General features: G+C 40.5%; 1 protein-coding gene across 2 annotated transcripts in view; it reads right to left on the bottom strand.

Moving 5' to 3' along the window:
- The window catches only part of MAP2K4 (mitogen-activated protein kinase kinase 4), a 77,826-nt gene that overhangs the window by 49,145 nt on the left and 10,485 nt on the right, over nucleotides 1–18,196 (bottom strand). The window lies entirely within an intron of this gene.

The raw sequence follows: 18,196 nt of genomic DNA, 5'->3' as shown, positions 1-18,196 counted from the left end.
TAGGGGTTTACTATATGGAAATTTTGTAACAGAGTTGGGTTTTTCCTCATTTTTAGTACATCTTGGTTGCATGTACACATTAAGGATACATTTTACAACATTCATTTTTCACAATGTATCATACACAGATCTACCTATTCCAACAACATCTCTCCCATCCAAACCCCTTCCTGCCTCAGTGGATTCAGAAGAGGGGTCAGAGGGCTCAACCCACTCGGCCCAGGGCTTTGAGGAGACTGGAAGGCTGAGAGCACCACGCTGGCAGGACAGGACCACAGGGCAGGAGCACGGGGCTCCTATGGGGCTCCAGGAGCGGCTCCCAGGGACATGCCTTGATACAGGATAACAGTGATTCCTAAGGAGCCCACTGTCAGAAATAAGCAGAGTACAATGTGAATTTTCCACAGAAGTTGTCCTATTGGGTGCCTTTTTAAAAAAAGGTAATAATAATTTTTAATTTGATCGCAAGTAGAGAAGGGATATTCAAACTATACATGCAAAAGGTATTAAATATGCAAAAACAAAACTTTAAAAAGTTAAATAAAGACTTGGAAAATTCTTGCCATATAAAATCAAAAACTATCTATATATAACTACATATAACATCCCACAAATCAAGAAAAAATACAAAAAATGGCAAGGGTATGAAAAGTTACACAAAACTGAGAAAAAATTATGAAAGGTACTTAGTGACACCAAAAACAGTTAAAACTTTTGTTCACGTGAAACTGAAAAGTTTAGAGGTTTTATTTTTGTACACATATATTTATCCTTTTAATGATAATATGGTGATCAGATGACTAGGTAAAAGAATCACTAGCAAAATATAGTACTGGTAGAAGAAAAACCTTTGGGAAGAGGTTCAGCAGCAAACAAGCAGCAGCTTTAAATGAGTAAGTTCTTTCATGTCCTGCAAACTGTCTTTAAGGAAGGTTTAAAGGTGGAGGACCATTCGCAGGCCCTGCTAGATTCTGAAATTATTTGTGACTGCCTGTTCACTCCTTTCTGCCTTCAGTTTTCTCCCTTTTTGAATGAAAATCTCCCTAATGGTTATCCACTGCCTAACCTACCACTGTACATTTTTTGGAAGCAGATAATTCATCGTCTAGTTACCAGGTTCACAGATGGAGAAGAAGCTGGTGTCATGATGGATCATACTCCAGAGCCTCACCCATACCTGACTGAGATGCTTCCAATGACGAGATTTGGGACTGGTGAGCTGATTTAGCTGATGTCTAAACAAGGTCTGGACTTGAGCTGATTTGGTAATGAGCCAAGACTTCTGGGAAATGTTGAGGAGGCCGAATGTATTTTGCATGTGGGACAGATGTAATTACATAGGGACCAGAGGCAGATGGTAGTGGGCAGAAAAGGTGGCCCCCAAAATACTGGCTCTATGAATGACACCTTATATGGCAAATTAAGAACCTGTGTGATCATAAATTTGAATTAGCTCAATGCTTACAAGCTCCCCAAATCAAAGGCTGAACACCACCTGTCATGTGTGTGTTTGAAACTGACTGGTACATCACCCATATTCTCTGCAGGGTGAAAAAGTGATAAAAGATTAAATGCTAAGGACAATAACAGAACACAGAATCACTGTGAAAACTGTCCAAAGACAGACACTCAAACTGGCCATCTCTGCAAAAGCCCAACTTGACAGGACAGTAGCTAACCTTTGTAGGCAAATAAAACATGTGACTATAATTAAAACTTACTCAAACTGCTCTTTTGAAAATAAGTATTTTTATATAATACACACACAACCATACACACACAAAGATTCCTTTTCACACTGCATTCACATTAAACAAAAATAAATTAGGGTCCTTAAAGGACATTTACTATATAAATGAACATGCACACAAGGAACAGAATGTGACTTAACTTACATAAATGAGATTTAAACACACTCGACTTCAGAAACATCTGCAGCTACCTTAAAAACAGTCCAAGTATATATTTTGATCTTTCACCAACAAAATACACTAAAGAGTTCTATAAAAGTTCAAAGTATCTATAACCAGCAATGACTCAGAGTCTGAGATTGAGTTACATGACCCATTCTCAGCAGTGCACCCCACATTTAAGAGGACAATGAACACCCCAGAAAGGCCATCAAAGGTGAGGTGGACGGTAAGGTAGAAAGAGGCAGCTTCTATAATACCTTAAGGGCTATTTCTGAATGTAGGCATGACCCTTTTTGTTTGCTTGTTTAAGCATCTCTTCCTCTATATTCATTCTCTAAGTAAGAACCTTTCTTAGTTCTGATCTTTTTTGTCTTTACCTCTCTTTCTCAAGGGCCCCAAAAAACTAAACCCTAAAGGCAACCTGTCACCATGTATTCAGATATTTTGACAAAACTACAAACAAACAGGATATTGGATCAATATGGATTTTTTTTTTTTTCTATTGCCTGCAACAGGCAGAAAAGAGTATAAGGATACTATAGATGGCTAGTGGAGATTTTTAGAAGCTAACAGGGATTAAAATAGCTTTACAAGTAATTTAAAGTCACTATCAAGAAAGACTACAAATTTGTGATTATAATCCTCCCTTTGGTAAGACTGTCACCAAATAATAAATTCCTAACCAATCAACAGAAATAAACAGACCCTCCCCCTTTATCTGCAGTACGATAGAAACAAGGCAGGTCAAACGCCTTATTTATATGGAAGGAGTTTCCCATAGAGAAGACTGTCTTTGTATACCTGAAACCCAAGTTCAGTGCCTGATATAGAAAATAGGTTCACATGTTTACTGATCTTGGAATAAATCTGACAGGGACAGACCCAGACAACAAAAAGCGTGGGTTAAATCAGCTGGAATCAGTTTCTACTGTTTGCACCCAGAAACCCTGACTGATAAGGAAAACAGTATGTGTCTTCATCCAGTCATATTCCCAGAGCGCTGCTGTGTCCTTTAGGGCAAGGCTGTCTGACTTTTTTCATGCCACAATTTATATGACAATGAGGACATCTGTTTAATGCAGGGAGAAAATGAGAACCACAGCTGGCCCCGAAGCTGGCCGAGGTGGTTCAGCAGCCTCAAGCCCTACTCAGCCACTCCAAGGACAGAGGGGTCAACCTTTCTGCATCACCCTTGAAATTCTGGTTTCAAAGTTCTGCCTTAAGAGGATGCCAGTGACATTTATACAACCTTTCCGGTATCATCACTCTACAATTTCTTCCTCACAGTTCTCATGGGAGGAGCATTCCCAAGCATGGGATCTTCAAGAATAATCAGAACAGCGATTCTGAAGCAAGAGGACCTGTCCAAGCATATCCATACTCACTACGGCCCAGGAGTATCTTTTGCTCTAATTCCGACCACAGAACAACTCTGAATATTGAGGCTGAAAGGAAGACATCTTTCAGCTTTCAGATCTGTGGTTTCTGCAGTAGACTGTTACAGAAATAGCCACCAATGAACCACAGCTCCGTGTCCATGCCTCTCTGCAACGTGACTCGGCTGCTCCTGCCATCGCAGGTGGAATCTGTGTCCCCCTCCTGACTCCAGGCAGGCCTGGGATGTGCCCTTGCCGGTTCCACTCTCACCCTCCTGCAGAGTTCCTGAGTCTAAATGGAAAGCAGGTCAGTCAAGCTTCCTGGACGATGAAGGAGCACATGGAGCGGGAGGCCTGAAGGCCCGGCCAGTCCAGCTAAGCTGAAGCAGCCCCAGCAGACCAACGAGCTGAACACAGACGTGTGAATAACAAACATAATCATGAAGAATTAAACAGTTGCTGTTTTAAGCCACTATTCACATGCCAGAGGAGCTGGCAGAAATGATGGAAAGGTGATCAGATCAGTCTCTCTGGAGGAAGCACCCTGCCACCACAGGGGACTCCCCAGAACCATGGCCAAGAGTAGGTGGGAACCTTAACTACAACAGAGCACTCCTATCATACCTCCAGGAATACTAGCGACTGATCTACAAGTGTTCAGAGCACCCCACCAAGGGTGGGGGAAAAGAACTGCCTTAAATTCTCATTTCTCCCTTGGCTCCGAGTAACGTCATTTGCAAAACAGAATATCCAGAGTAATTTTTCAAGTTATCTGTAATCACCGGAAAAGAGGAAGACAATTGCAACTATGCAACCTCAAACAACTTCAGAAATGAGGAAATAAAGTGGCAGAGTTTACTTTCATGCCCTTTTCTGCCTCCATTACTACCGTGACAAGTGCTCTCTCTTATATCATGAACTCAAAAGAGTAAGAGAGGAAGGACATTGACTTGGAATCAGGAGAAATGGGCAACTTTGTCCATTCTAGGCTCACAGTCCCAGGCATTCCAATCATTAAACGAGCCACTATCAGCTAACATTACATTGCTTCCTCCTCTTCCAGAATTTGGTACATAAGGGTAAGCAACATCCAAAAATTAATAAGATCTCACTTAGAACTCTGAGCTCTCATCAATAAAACAAAACACTGTCACTCACCCATTTACGTAAGTATTCTGGAAACTGGACTGTGCTGAGTTTAAGAAACCAACAGCCCCTTCATCACATTTTAACACTTGTGTGTGTAAGATGGATTTGAGGGAAGTCCAATGAAAGAAGTTATGTAGCCAGAGGTGCAGAAATGTCACACTTATATGCAAGCCAGTCTGCCAGGCGAGGGGACAAAAGGACAAAGCACTGACCCACCCACAAAGACTACTGCCTTTGGTATCCTGCCAAAATTAAAAGGGACTGTGGTGGGAGGGATAGGGAAGAAAAGTACTTTTGCTAGATATTAAGTGAGCATCAATGAAATACTGATGAAGATAAAAAGAGGGATATTTCTGTGGTCTAGTAATCCACACATCTGTAAAACCAAGATTACAAACTGTCCCTTACGTGTCGGAACTGCTGTGATAAGGACTAACACAGACGGGATGTCAATAACCAGCAAACAAATGCAACTCCTCCAACTAAACTGGCCAAATCCTGATTAGTCCAAACTCCTCAAAAATACCCAGGAAGCCAGCCAGTTCAGGAAGACCCTCCCAGGATCACCAGTACAGCATAAATGTCCAGGCTCTACTAAAATTTGCAGGACCTGAGAAGCCTGTCCACACCACCATGCAGACAGAATCTTGGCTTTGGACCTCCACATACCCAAGTTCTGCTGTGAGGACCCCAGAGTCACTGAGAGGCAAAGAGGGAAGCCCTCTGTCTGAACTGCAGCGCCTCAGTTGAAGCCACTACCTTCTGCAATGACACACCAGGAGAGGGTATAAGGGCCTTACCAATCAATGACAGCAAATATCCCCATTAGAAAATACACAAACGGCATGAATGGGTAATTAACAAAAGAAAGAATACAAATAGAATAGAAATAAGCCATTAACATGAAAAAAAATTTCAAATTCTTCTAGTCATCCAAAAATAAAATTCAATTTTTTTTATTTAAAAAATAAAATTCAATTTTTGCCTTAAATACCACACATAAATAGACAGCCCTAATATCAAAGTTCATGAAGGTATGATAGGCAGCGGTCCCCAAGGGACTTTACCACAGCTGCACCTTCACAGCTGTGTGTAGTCAGGTGGTGTCCATTACCCACCTCAGCTCCAGCAGTGCAGAAACTACTTCTCATGTGCCTCAGTGGCCCAAGAATTACACCAGACACATAAATCCTCAACACTTCTTCAGTCAGCAGACGAACACGGACAAACAAAAGAACAAACGATGCGCTGCTGTGAATGAATGTTAACTGGCCCAGTTTCTAGAGGGTGATACCTACAGAACACCTCAAAGTGTCCTGATGGCTAAGCCAATAACTCCATCCCTAAGTGTCCGTCCTTTAGGAAGTTAAAGACTAAACAAAGAAAGTTATCCAAAGCAGAGATATTTGTGTTAGATGAGTGATAAAAAATATGGCACACCCACATTGGGAATACCACACTACCACCAAGAAAACACACCACAAAAGACTACTAACATTAGAACTAACGTTAATAGTTTAAGGGCTTTTTTTTCCCCTTTTAATCAGGCAGTGTGTAATGTGTCTAATAAACTATCATTTTACTAAAGCACATGTGTATATAATTTATATACACACTCTCCAGAACATCACTGTTAATTAATTCATAGTGCTAAAATCATCAGTGATTTTTAAATTTTTTTCTGCTTTTCTGTTTCAGTTTTTCTACACTAAGGGTTTTTTTTTTTCTTTTCTTTTCTATTTTAATTATAACTTCCTTGCTCCTGACACCAGAACTTTCTAAAAGCGACTGATCTATTCTCTAAAACTAACCTTGCTGAGGCCGAGAGAACACGTTAAAAAAAAAAAAAAAAAAAAAAAAGGCCTTAAAAATATAAGTATGCAGACTTCCCTGGTGGTCCAATGATTGGGAATCAGCTAAATTAACAATATTTTAATCTCCAAGAAAACAGGAATCGCTATCCAAGGCAATTCCCTCCCTCCACAATGCCCTGCTCCAATGGCAGTGCAAGCACAGCCACCATGGGACCCTAACAGTGGGAATTCCAGCTGCGAAGGTTCCAAATGGATGCAGAGTGGTGGCAGCCATGGCCGTCAGCATACCTCTGTCCCAGCGCGGAGGGAGAGGCAGACAGAGGCGCTGAGAATTCTGAGTCCCTCACATGTCTCCAGCTTACTGAGCATCTCCGTTATACCTTCGTCCTTCACGGTCCCCGTACAAAAGGCCTAGCCCACGACACACCTACCCTACTTCCCTCCACACAGAAGCTCGGTGGCCACACACGCTGAGAACCCTGGTCAGGGAGGGGAACATTCACGGCACACCAGTCAGTAACGGCTCCCAGCACCTTGTCCAGGCAGCAGAACACTTGAAATCCACGTAACCCCCCAAACTCAGCCAAATCCACAGGGCATTTTGCTCTCAAGCCTCAAACGTGTGAACATACCAACAGGGGCCCCATGGAGACAAGTGAGACATAAACGCCGTGTTGATCAACTCCAACAAAACTTTCTACGCTGATGGTTAGACAGCTCCCTTCTCCTGAGATGGGCAGGCCTCCCCATTAGACCCCTCAGGCTTCCCAAAGTCTGAAGTTACTGTCTCAGCATGCGCCAATCTGTTAGGATTTCTGGAAAACCATCCACAGTGGCCCTCCTTCTAGTGGGACAAGTCACATAATATGCAAACTTAGGAAAACTGTGCCAAAAAGAGTCACAGGGCTTGTTTCAGTTTCCAACACCTTGAGGCCACGCAGAAGCTTCCACCAGCCTTACCGTGGAGGCAGAGGTGCAGGTGTTCTCACAACGGTATGCTTGAGCTCTAACAGGTAACAAAGTGCCCTCTGGTCTTATATCACATTTATTTTTCTTGTGTGGCAAACCCACAACATCCTACCATCACCATTTTAACTTCCCACCACCTATAAATGAAACAAGCACATTCACCATATATTCTAATAATATAGTCAGTATTTTTCCAATCAGTGCTTCACACCTTTTTTTATATGCACCACAGTGCTAAGAAAAGAACATGTGCATGACACAATGAAGGCAAAGCAAGTGCCACTGACCTAGAGCTCCAGTGAGTGGTTCCAGGACACAGGGCTAAGGAGGTGACCATTTCAGCCAACAGCAGGAACTCGACTGGGCAGCTCCTAAAAAAACCAGATCTGACTTCTCCTTACAGAGTTTACTTAGAATAATACCATTATCAGTTCAGTTCAGTTGCTCAGTTGTGTCTGCCTCTTTGCGAGGCTTCCCTGTCCATCACCAACTCCCAGAGCTTGTTCAAACTCATGTCCATCAAGTTGGTGATACCATCCAATCATCTCATGCTGTCATCCCCTTCTCCTCCTGTCTTCAATCTTTTCCAGCATCATTTTGATGCAAAGAAATGAGTCATTTCTTTGCATCAGGTGGCCAAAGTATTGGAGCTTCAGTATCAGTCCTTCCGATGAATATTCGGGACTGATTTCCTTTAGGATTGACTGGTTTGATTTCCTTGCAGTTCAAGAGACTCTCATGCAACAAAGCCAGATTTTTGTCATTTTGTTAATTTCTTCATCTAATTTCTCTCCTTATCAGCCTAAAATACCAATAAGGATTCCCACACAGTCATAAATAATTAACTTTTCTCAACTAATCCTCTAAATTAGCAAGTAGATTAGGATAAAGGAAGCTGTTTCTTTTACAGACAATTTAGCATCACACTGGAGGTACCACTCAGTCCTCAGACAGGACATCTTGATCCTTTTCACAACAGAAAATCAACTATCCAATGGCCAAAGAGACAGTGGGTAGGTACCCACTCTTCCTTCCAGGTTAACTCCAGATTAGCCTGTCTAGAAACTGTACTGATTCAAAGCTATGTGTCTGCTGTATGCATGAGGTTTTGCTACAGACACTATCTGTGATGTATCAATAACTAAAAAAAAAAAAAAAAATGCACGTGATATTTGTCTGAGGCTCCTAGGACAGAGCTCCTACAACCCTTGGAATTTCCTAAGTAATAAACATCTTTTATTATTCATGACAAGCCTTCTTCCACTACATCAGGGTTTATGCTAATTAGGTGGAGGGTGGGGAGGGCATACAGAACTTCAGGATGGGGGGCGCTGGTGGCCAGAAAAACCAGTCAAGTGATCAGAGGGTGGTAACTTTCAGCCCCACCCACCAACCACCAAAGAAGGGAGAGGGTGTGGAGACTGAGTTCAATTCCCAAAGGTCAACGATTTAATCAGTCATACCTTTGCAATGAAAGTTTCATAAAAACTCCCTAAAATTAGCTCTGAGCTTCCTGGTTGGCAAACAGACAGAAGAGATAGAAGGATGATGCACCCAGAGAAGGCAGGGAAGCTATACCCTTCTCTCTCTCCATCCCTTGCCCTAGCCTCTGCTATTTGGCTCTTCCTGACTTACACACGTTTATAATAAATTGGTGAACATAAGTGAAGTGTTCTTCTGAGTTCTGTGAGCTGTTCTAGCAAACAAGTGAACCCTGGCGGGGGAGGGGGGGGCGGGGAGGTGCTAAGGGAACCCTGTGACATGCAGTCAGCCAGGGAGAAATGTGTGCAGCCTGGGCACCCCATTTGCAGCTGGATCTGAAGTCAGGGCCACTTTATGGGGCTGAACCCTTTCACCTGTGAGATGTGATGCTAAACCCAGGCAGACAGTGTCAGAACTGAGTTGCACAGTTGATGCTGGAAGACTGTGTAGGGTCAGAAAATACCTCAGTGTCAAAATGCGAAACAGTGAAAAGTGAGGAATATTAAGATTTACTAAAGGCAAAAGAAGTTAACGTCAAGAAGTAAATCTTTCCTTATTTTCACCAGTATTTATAAATTGATATTTTTATGCTACCCAAACCTGTGAGCAAGCCTTCAGCTTGTGCCACCTAAAGCAGAAGCGACGCTATATTTCAAGGATAGTTTCTCCAATTCTAAAATATCATCCATAGTTAGAGGAGGGGCCAAAAGGCCTACAACATATAATGTTAAACTAGTCCTCAAGAGCATACCTCATTTATTATATAACAACCCCTTGCTTCTTCGGGGACATGGTCAACATCTGAACAAAAGCATTTTCACGCTCAGAACCTACATACTCATATGGATGACTTCTGACCACTGGAAATTAGATTTAGCACTCCGGTGACTTTTTATAATAGCACCTGCATATCACAGGGACTCAAATATTTCTTGAATAAATGAATAATCCAAGCTCAAATTTTGATTTAACACCCTTAGGACAAATAGCTTCACTCAGACGTCTCGATTGGGGGCTCTGTCCGTACTTCCTGATAGATCTAATTTGTTGCTTCTTTGGTTCACATTAATCAAACGAAGCATAGCTAGAAGTTAGGTAGGTTCTCTAAAAAAAATTAGCCAGCAAACTTTAACTAAAGAAGTGCACCTAACTGACAGAACTTCATGACACAAGCATTAGTCACCATCCTCCGGCTTAAAAAAAAAACAACTGGCATTTTTAACTGCCTTCAGTTGCAAGATTTGTGATCATCTTTTATACACTCAACCAACTTTTTCTATTTCAGCGCTGCATTACCCTAGACATCTGATGGAGGTTTCTCGGGTTTGTTATTCACCACTGTGCAAGGTCAAAGCCGTATCAGACCACCACCACAGGGAGACATTCATCCTGTAGTTACAAGATGGGTGACTGAACAGGGACAGTGACAGGTAAAAGCCACTTAAGAAACTGTCATTTTAATGAAAGGTGAATAACGACACGTGTTGAACAAGCATAAACCAGTCACTGAGAAGGTGACTGCCAACTGGAACACAGGGTGTTGATGTCTTTTGCGGTTTTTTTTTTTTTAATATCTTGGATGAGAACTCCTATTTCCTTCTATTCTCACCAAACTGACTTTGGATGACTAATCCTGGTTCCCAAGTCCTGGGAAGGGAATGCCTGGAGGAGCTGAGCACTCTTAAGTGCTGAATATCAATTAATGAGCAAAGCTGGCATCGGTTTGGGACTGATCTTAATTTGGCAGAACTGGTCTCACATGCCCACTGGTTCCTCAACTTCACCAAAAAAAAAAAAGACAAGAATTATTATTTGACATGGCTTTTTATTACCTATAGAGATTGAGAGATCTTTAAAAATAAGTTGAAAAGAACCCCGGTTAGGAAACAGATTAACTCATGTTCCAGGGTAAGAAGAAGAGACAGATGTCCAGGTCTAATTCTCTTGGAGTATAGACAAGTGCAATTAGGGCTTGTGTACGTGCGTGTGCATATATACACATGCACCTCACAGCCAGCAGCACTGGTGCAGTTAAGTCATACATGATCACTGCAGTAACATGCATTCGACAATATGCCCCAAACACAAACTGTTTGTTGGTTGAAGACAGCAACTATTTGCAGAAAACCACAAATGTTTAGAAATGCAAGTTAACCAGTCCCAAATGAAAGAATTAGTCTAGATGAAAACCACTGACGGCGGCCAGAAGCATCAGCTGAAAGGCTGATGGGGAAGTTTATTCCACACGATCACACTGCCAGCACCGAAACCCGCCAATCAGTCCTAAGGAGAGCTGCAACCAGAAATCACGTGCCTCCTGGTGTGATGCAACAAAAAGCACACAGCACCACCTATCAAGTGTTCCTGTCCCAAACCTGAAGCTCTACAGGATCAAAGCTTCTGTAGCTAACTATCAAGTAACAGGAAATGCAGGCAAGGAGGAACATGTGAGACACTAATTACTAAAGGGATGTAATCAGTCAAATCCAAAGTGTACAAAATGCTACAAAACACACGACCCAAGTTTTTCAATGAATAAGTGGTGAGAAAAAAGAAGAGAAGATGGAGCTGCTTGAAGGAAATTTAAGAGACATATCAACCAAATGCAGTGTGGACCTTGTTGAGAGCTCAATTTGGAACAAATCAACTGTGAATAAGGCACCTGTAGGACATTTGAGGAAATCTGAACACTGAGCGACTGTCTGATAATACTGTTTTGTTTACTTAACAGTGTGATAAGCCATTGTCTAACCCTTATCACTTAGAAGATGTGTGACTGACACATCTGTGGATGAACTAACGATAATTAGAACTTGCTTGACAGTGTTTTAGCAGAAGGAAGTACAACAAATACGGTAAAGTTGGCCATAAGTTTGTAATCAGTGATGCTATGTAATAGGTGCATGGGGTTTATCATACTATTCTAAGTTGGAAAACATCTATCATCAAAAGTTTTTTAACAATTAATGTTCTTTCTCCCACCTCTCATTACAAGAATGTAGGAGGAGCATAAATCTTTTGCTAAAAGCATCAACTGGTTTTCGAGAGCCTGTGCACAAGTCTGTCTTCAAGCAGCACATGGCTGCACCACCACTGTGGTGGAAGAGGTCCAGTCTCCTGACCTACTCATCTCTGTCAGCTGTTCTGCAAACAAGTCGCCTCACAATCCCACCCAAAGCACTCCGTTCTCTGCATCTGTCTAGGTCAGAATTTAGAGTTTTCATTAACCATTTCTTCCCTAGTGGTAGATCCCTTCTGTCCCTTCATTCAGAGCTGCAAGAAGGAATCTCTCCACTTAATGTTTAGTCAGACTTTATAGATAACATTTTGAAACTCTCTGGGGACAAAAAGAAAAATCAAAAGTTATATAAGTCCAGATCTCACGACCATTTTCAACTGAAGACCCCTCAAAACCCATCTGGTTTAAAGCATCATTCCTATGAGTGCACACTGCTTCTTTCAAGAATCAATAAAATGCTACGGTTTACAGCACGTAACCTGTGACCAGGCCAGCGTCACACATCGGCCACTCTGTAGCTGCATGACTGGAAAATGCCCTTCACTTTTTTGGGCTTCAGTCTCATCTATGTGCCTACTTCAAAAGGTTATTGGAAGAAACAGCGTTAATAACGTAAATAATTTTAAAGTGATAGAGAAGATTAGGTAAGAAATAAAAAGCTTAGAACAGGGTTTGGCAAGCACTAAATGAGTTACCTATTGTTGTTATTTACTTCTACCACGTGGTCTGCCTCTACATGTGCAATTTCTTAAAGAACATAAGCTTCTTCAGAGTAGGCTCAAGATTTAATCCATCTTTAAAGACAGCGGTGGTTCTCACCACTACTGGCATATACATATTTATTAAATGTTACACCGTGCCTCTGTTTACTTAACCTTTTTAAGAGGTTCTCTAAAGAGGAGTAAATATGTATACACTTCATTTTCATTTCTGAATAATATTCACTGAATTCTACCTAATGAAAGATGACCACCAACATGGCCCCTGCAAATTTCCTCTGGAATATCTTTTCATCTAGACACTTGGGTCTGGATTTTCAAAGCACTCAAAGTTATGCAGTAAGAATTCAAGTATTTACTGCACCTGGTTTAAAAACCATCACCCTTAATTTATACACTAAATTGAAAGTCACTTTGATTAATTGGTGAATTAGTTGGGAATACTTTCTGGAAACTTCTCACCAAAGTCTTGTCGAATATCCTCTCATTGCTCAGAGTAAAGCTGGACTGGAAGATGAAGGGAGACTTCCTGCAGTGTGACTTCCTGCAGTGTGGGAGAACCACCCATTTTTTTCTCATTCAAAAACACACAGTAAGCTTCTCCAAATGATTTTTAAGGTGTAATAGGTATTTGAAACCTTTCTTCTTCTAGCAACAAAACCATTTTCAGGAAGAATTAATATTCCCATCACTCCCAAGACCAGAGATAATTAGGTAACATTCCCCTTGGAATGGTAATTGGTTTACAGGGAACATGAGAAGTTGACTCTGCCAAGACTACAATTCATGGGCTTCAATTAGTATAAAAATAGTTTCTAAGCAGAAGGGCTTTCTCTTGACAGTTTATCAGGGTCCACAAAGATAGTGATGAATAGAATAGATGTTTAGTCCTAAGGACTTGTGGCAAATCTACAAAAGTCTCATTTTTCAACTAACTTCAGCATATATGTAAATTTAAATAACCCATCTTAACCTCCAATCATAGCAAATGTGGTCATTCTGTTTCTTAGAATGGTTGAGTTTAATAAATTTCAAGCAATAAAATTTTAGTCGTGAGTATAGACTTCTGCTACATAAAGTGGGATATTAGAAGTTTAGTCACCAAGTGTTCTAAGCCCTTAGTTCTAAATGCGGGAGGGCTTGACCCTCCCTGTACTGCTTGCTCACCTGTTTTCTACACTCCACCTCCGGCAGAGTCAAACAGCCTCCTGAGGGAAACATCTTTCACAGAACTTACCAAGTCAGTAAACTTACAAACGACTTCCTCAAACTTCTAGGAAGACAAAACATCCTTTCTCCTCTTCATTGGCTCATTCTTATTATTACCAATTTTAAAACAATCCAGGGTACTTATTCAAAAGAATAGTTTCACAATGAAAGGAAAATCTGTCATTAGGATATCGCCATTTCCCCCCAAATACTTAGCTGTGCAGTGTTAATCAAAGCAATCAATAGTAATGTAGTTTCTACTACTGACTTCAAGGATAACAATCAGCTCTGGAACATGAAGTTTTCTAAATAAACACCTTGTTGCTATGCAAACATTTTCAGGGAAAACAATTTTTTAAAGCCACTGAATCTTTTCAGAGCTACGGAAAGTACAAAAGGCAAAGGTACAGACGCTCAGCGCTCCCGGGAGTTGTCTTCAGCCGCCAAGAATTCTCCAGACGTGGCTGAGAACACACTGCAGCGCGTGGTGGGGAAAGAGCTAGAGCGCTCCTGTGTGAGATTATCTGCCAGATTCCCAACTGCTCTCGCTTTGATTGGCACAGGATTCCATTAGGTGTTTTATGAGGAAAATCCCTATGCCCTGGGGTCTTAAAATTCTCATAGAAATAAAAAATCAAGATGCAGACTCATGGAGGTAAATTTAACACTCACAAAACCATATCTCAAAAGCTTTGTTTCGAGCAAATCTCCTGCTCCCTCCCATCCAAAGAAAAACTGGTTTTATAAAGCAAGGCAAATTATATTTTAAAGAAGTATGTTTACAAGTTAGCTCATTACAGTCACTGAGATATCAAACTTGCTCATAAATCACATAAACATATCTACAAGTACAAAATCATTATCTCCAAACGATAAATGATGAACTAATCAACCTTCTAAATGTAGGAGCTCTACATCGGAAAAAAGTATTTTCCCCTGATGTAGTCTTACATTCAGACTTTAGAAAAATTCAATAATCCAACAGTGTTAAAAAGAAATATTAACACTGTTGTCTCAAATAATAACTTTATTTATCTTAAGATAAATAAGATAATATATATTCTTATATATATTTAAAAAACCAAATGAAGGCAGAAACTATAATTGATCAAAGATCATGAGGTATAATGTGGATTTTTATTGAATTTCTATAAAAATCTGGTTCCAAAATTAAATATGCAATCTCACACGTGTGTATGTGTGTGTATTATAAACCTACACACACATCACCAATAAAACTTCACTAACTTTTAACAGGCAATTGTAATAAACTACTGGAATGGTGATATAGCAATATAAAAAAAACAAAAACTATGTGTAAGTCAAACAATGGGGAAAAATTAATCCTTCAGAGCTTCCATTAGTCATCAGAACCATCTTACAATAAGTCTTTCTGATCTGTGATGGAGAATTGAATATTGAAGCAGCATTCACACTTAGTGGACTTTTAACAAAATGTACTTGTGTTCTCTGTACTCCATTCCCTCCTCCAACTACTGTCTGCTATATAATTATTTTTAATGAATTAAATTATAGTTTTTCTGATCATTTGAAACACCTTCAGAATCAAACTGGAGATTCTGGCACTAGAGTATACCCTAATAAGTAAGAAAGTGCTGCTTTGGTGATTTCAAGCCCTTCATTTGCAAAGAAATGAGTGGCTACTTTTAACATACAGTTAATGGCTATGTTCCAGAGCAAACTGAAAGACTGATTCTCTGCAAACATTACCAAACTGCACTTATAAATTTTAAGTTACGCAGATCACAGGACCAGTCTTGGGTAAAAGCGTTAACAGATGTCAACAACTGAAAACTTACCCTAAAACACAGGTACCAACTGTACAAAAACAAGAGCCGTCAACTTAGAGCTGGCCTCCGCGCCACCATCCCAGCTCCCACCCTCCCTTTCCTCGAGACATCCTCTGAGGTCTAAGCCCGCACAGACGGCTCTGCCTGACGCCACGGCAGGACTGGCCACTGTAGGACCTCTGAGCCGTGGTCTCCAACAGCAGCCCTCATGCTGGTTCTCTCTCCTGACAGAACAGTGGGAGCAAAGGTGCCCGGGACACAGCAGCTTCACTGCACTAAGAAGAGCCTGCCAGGGGCAGGGACCTGTTCTATTCACTTCTGCCCCAATAATCTCCATCACTGGATGGAACCTCAGTGTCCAACATGTGCTCTGTGAATGAATACACAAAACTGTGCATGCATGCATGCTAATGTCATTTCAGTCATGTCTGACTCTTTGTGACCCCATGGACTATAGCCCACCAGGCTCCTCTGTCCATGGGATTTCTCAGGCAGAATACTGGAGTGGGTTGCCACTTCCTTCTCCAGTGGATTTTCCCGATCCAGGGATCGAACCGGGGCTCCTATGGTTCCTGCACTGCAAGGTGGATTCTTTACCACCAAGCCTCTGGGGAATTTCAAAAGCCAGAAAACTCAAAGGAGACCTCCCAAACAAAGATGGAGAAATAAAAAGGGAGAGCCCAGTCAGTGTGAAGAAGTGGTGAAAGCAACCAAAGGTGGGCATGTACACACTTCCCAGTTGGGTTCTGTTGCTACAGTAAAGCATGCAACACCTCAAACCTGGTATTTCCACAGCAAACGGAAAGAGACAGCACCGCACCATTTAGACAGTCTGAAGGCATCTTACCCAAAGAGATTTACAGTCGCTGTATACATGATTTAAACTTAAAACAATCAGTATTTCTCGTATTGTGGACTATTCTCTACAGTCCACCAAAGGACTAAGAGAAAAAAACAACCGTGTAAATGCAATTCTAAATGTTTTAAATGGCAACATTTTTCTTAAGTTAGATTTTATGTCCATACATAAACATTTTTAAATTACATTAAATATCAGAACAATGTTTTATGTTAAAATATAAAAACTGTCACAATAAATGTGTCATATACATTTAAAACTTAGCATAAATTAGAAGCTGTAACTTCATTACATGGAGGTATGTATCATATGTGTAGGTTCCCTATAAGCAGGAAATCATGTACCATTTTTAGTTTAAGGTAAGACAAGGATGACAATATGGACCAATTAAAAAATATTTATCCTAGGGTCTAGCATATTCTATTACTCATTATAGATTTATATCACGGGAAAACCACTCAAGAAATAAATTTTTGTTAACTACTTTTCCAAGGAAGTCATAATGTTCAACCAATGGAAATTAAGTATGTTGCTTCCATTGACTTCCCTGATAGCTCAGTTGGTAAAGAATCCCCCTGCAATGCAGGAGAACCCAGTTCAATTCCTGGGTTGGGAAGATCCACTGGGAAAGGTTAGGCTATCCACTCCAGCTAGTAAAGAATATGCCCACAATGTGGGAGACCTGGGTTCAATTCCTGGGTTGGGAAGATCCCCTGGAGAAGGGAAAGGCTACCCACTCCAGTATTCTGGCCTGGAGAATTCCATGGACTGTATGGTCCACAGGGTCACAAAGATTTGGACATGGCTGAGTGACTTTCACTCACTCACTTCCATCAGAAAGTTTTAAAACAGCAGAAATGTTTTCTCCAGGTTAAACTATTTCGTTTGAACTAGCTTAAAAATGATACATATCAGAGGATCTAAAATGTCCAGCATTGTGACTATAGCTAGCAACACAGTATTATATACTTGAAAGCTGCTAAGAGAGTAAATGTTAAAGGTCCTCACTCTTAGTTAAGTGAGGTGATGGAGGTGTGAACTAACCCTACTGTGGTAATCATTTCATAACATGTAAGAGTATCAGACCACCATGCATGTACCTTAAACTCACACAGTGACATGTATCAATTATGTCTCATAAAGCTGGAGGAAAGAGAAGAGTGTATATAAAAAAGTGGTCATGGAGTTCCCTGGTTGCCCAGTTGCCCATACTTTCACTGCCAGGTCCTGGGTTCAATCCAGGAACTTCAATTAGGGAACTGATATCCTGGCAAATGGCATAGCCAAAAAGTAAAAAAAAAGCACGATTGTTATTCTTCTCCACTCTATGAAACAATAAGCAGAAGATGAACATATTGTATTTTGGGATATATTTGTGGTAACTAAAGAACAGTCTTCTTGAATTGGGACTTTTTTATATTGCATTTTATACAAATGACATTTAAGTTTAAAGTTTATTTGTTTTAGCTTTAGAAATTTTGCTTTCCTATAGAAAACCTATTCTGTAGTCTATGAAGACTGGTGCTCTAATATACAACCCTGGTCTATTTTGAGGGGAGTGGAAAGGAGAAAGAAAAAAAGCTTTGTTTTTAAAGAAAAAAATTTAAAACTCATTAAATGCATGCTTTAAAATAAGTCAACTGTAAAGCATGAAGTCTCAGAGTACAGTTATACTATATACTTTTTTGCACTCCAATCGTAAAAGTGAACTTTCTTCAACTTGTGATTTAAATTGGCTAAGTCCAAATATCTATATACATCTTTCTATACAACTATATACTATGAATGTGTATCTTTCTAAATCTAGTATATCTGTCTATGTCTATATCTATATATCTCTTCCTATACTTACATACATTTGAACACCTACATATGT

Source organism: Bos indicus, chromosome 19, assembly GCF_029378745.1.
Source record: "Bos indicus isolate NIAB-ARS_2022 breed Sahiwal x Tharparkar chromosome 19, NIAB-ARS_B.indTharparkar_mat_pri_1.0, whole genome shotgun sequence".
NCBI classification, from domain to species: domain Eukaryota; kingdom Metazoa; phylum Chordata; class Mammalia; order Artiodactyla; family Bovidae; genus Bos; species Bos indicus.
This window is presented reverse-complemented; position numbering and strand designations above follow the sequence as displayed.